The sequence below is a fragment of the Lynx rufus genome, unplaced genomic scaffold, assembly GCF_022079265.1.
Source record: "Lynx rufus isolate CCGP_SWC_20201006 ecotype Redwood Valley unplaced genomic scaffold, mLynRuf1.p SCAF_4, whole genome shotgun sequence".
In the NCBI taxonomy this organism is placed as follows: Eukaryota; Metazoa; Chordata; class Mammalia; order Carnivora; family Felidae; genus Lynx; species Lynx rufus.
This window is the reverse complement of record NW_025814856.1, coordinates 28,717,109-28,719,398: the sequence shown is the minus strand read 5'-3', so window position 1 is coordinate 28,719,398 and position 2,290 is coordinate 28,717,109. Positions and strand designations below refer to the sequence as shown.

At 42.2% G+C, this 2,290-nt stretch overlaps 1 non-coding gene across 1 annotated transcript; it reads left to right on the top strand.

The window, feature by feature from the left end:
* The first annotated feature begins 1,105 nt into the window (after positions 1–1,105).
* LOC124525208 (U6 spliceosomal RNA) lies at positions 1,106–1,208 on the top strand. The gene has a single exon (XR_006965429.1). It is a non-coding gene; the product is annotated as a U6 spliceosomal RNA (small nuclear RNA).
* The last annotated feature ends 1,082 nt before the right edge of the window (positions 1,209–2,290 follow it).

Below are 2,290 nucleotides of genomic sequence, written 5' to 3'. Positions count from 1 at the left end.
TTTATGAAACAGGAAGGTTATCGAAAATATGGGGCTTACTATTCTGAAAGAAAGCTAAGAACATTTCTTGAGCAAAGTGTGCAAGCAAAAGCTATCCAAAACACTAGGGACAAATACTGCCTGAGATTTCCGAGGAATTTATTTTAGGAAAGTAGGCCAAGTGTTGGGATTTAGTTAGAAGGATTTTCATCACAGAACTTATTATAATATCTAAAACTGTAAGCACCCTATATTTAACAATAAAGAAATAGTTAAATAAAATCATGGTACAAGCATTAAACTAAACACTTCTCAATGGTCAATTCTAAAGGTTTAGAAGAGTAATGGCCTAAAACACGTAAAATGAATACTTCAATGAAAAGGGCACATTACAACAGAATACAATTTTCATCAAAAAAAAAAAAATCTAAGACAAGTATATACAAAAATGCACTAAGGTATTCAAAGTAACTAACTCAGAAGCATGTTTATATTATCTGTGTTTGTTACAATGAACACATGTGGCTTTTATATTAGGAAAAGCTTTTTTGGAGATACCTTACCCTAGCTCCCTTTTTTATCTCTAAGTCTGGAAAATTTCCAACAAACACAAAGACCCCACAGAGAAGCCGCAATCCCATACACGATGCCCAAGCTTCCAAATGCCTGGGTTTTTTTGTTTATTTTTAAAGTTTGTTTATTTATTTATTTAGAGAGAGAGAGAGAGAGAGAGAGAGAGCACCTGTCTGTCCAAGCAGGTTCCATGCTGTTATCACAGAACCCAACGCAGGGCTCAATCTCACAAACCGTGAGATCAGGACCTGAGCCAACCTCAAGAGTTGTACACTTAACCAACTGAGCCAACCACATGTCCCTCCAAATGCCTAGTTTTTACTTGTTAATTCATCTGAATCAGGATCCAGATAAGGTCCACACAGAGCTTGACCAGTATATCTTTTAAAATCTTTATGGTTTTCCTCTTCCTCTCTAGTTCCCCCTTGCAATTTACTCATTCAAAAATCCAGACCTTTGGTCAGTCTGGAATTTGCCTTTTGTATTCCTATGGTGCTGTTCACCACATTTTCCAGCCAGACCTCTGTAATGCCTTTAAATTGGTGGTTGGACAGTGCTCACTTCAGCAACACATATACTAAAATTGGAATGATAGAAGATTGTCATGGCCCCTGCACAGGGATGACAGGCAAATTTGTGAAGTGTTCCATGCTTCTTATATAGTTTAGGGGAAAAAAATGGATATTTGGACACTTGAACAGCCTTATGTGTGGTTTTTCTAGGGGGAGGAGTGGAAGGTAGAAGGGAATAGGGTGTTGCAAGACTATTTCCTAAGAGGTAATGTGTTCTATCACTGGGGGCTCAAGATACCTGGTTGTCTTTTTGTGATAGGATTAACTCACTGTTAATGCCCATGCCTACATTTGGCAATTAATTCATTAGTGGATGCAAAATGGCAGTCCTCCACTTCGCTTTCGTTGTTACAATAATTTCATAAAGGAAAAACTTCTGAGATGCCTGGGTTGCTCAGTCAGTTAAGCGCCACACTCTTGATTTCAGCTCAGGTTATGATCTTATCGTTCAGGAGATATAGCCCCAAACTAGGCTTAGCACTGAGTGTGGAACCTGCTTGGGATTCTCTCCCTGCCTGTCCCCTACTCGTAGGTTCTCTCTCTCTCTCTCTCTCTCTCTCTCTCTCTCTCTCTCTCTCTCTCTCTCTTAAAAAAAAAAAATTAAAATTAATAAAGAAAAACTTCCACCCATCTGCTCCCTGGTTACTCAGGATCAAAAGCTACTCTTAATTTTTAAATACATACATGCTTGTAGATTTAAGCTTCCACTACGTATAGAATAACCAGGAGCCACAAGGAAAAGCCTCCTTATTTTCCAGCCAGATCTGGAGCTCAAGAGTTCCCCAGGTCAGGAGGGGCCCGATCCGTACAAAGTGCACCAAGGCCAACACAGTGGAGCCTCCAGAGAACTCAGACCGCCCTTTACCCGGCAGCGCCCTTGGCACAGGGGCACCTGTCGTGGGAGTGGCAGGCCACCTCACTGCGCATGCCCAGGTTACTTTCCTAACGCCAGCGGAGGGCCGCGGGCTGCCCCCAAACCCGAAGCGGGCATCAGGGAACTGAACCGAAGTTCCCCCGAGGCCGGCCAAGGAAAGTCCTCACACCAGGCAGCAAAGCGGAGAGAACAGACAAACTGTGCAGGAGAAAAATGGAATCAACAGTCTGAACTCAATTTAACGATGGCTTTACAAATTGGAAGGCTGACGGCCCGAGGCGGAGAAAGGCAC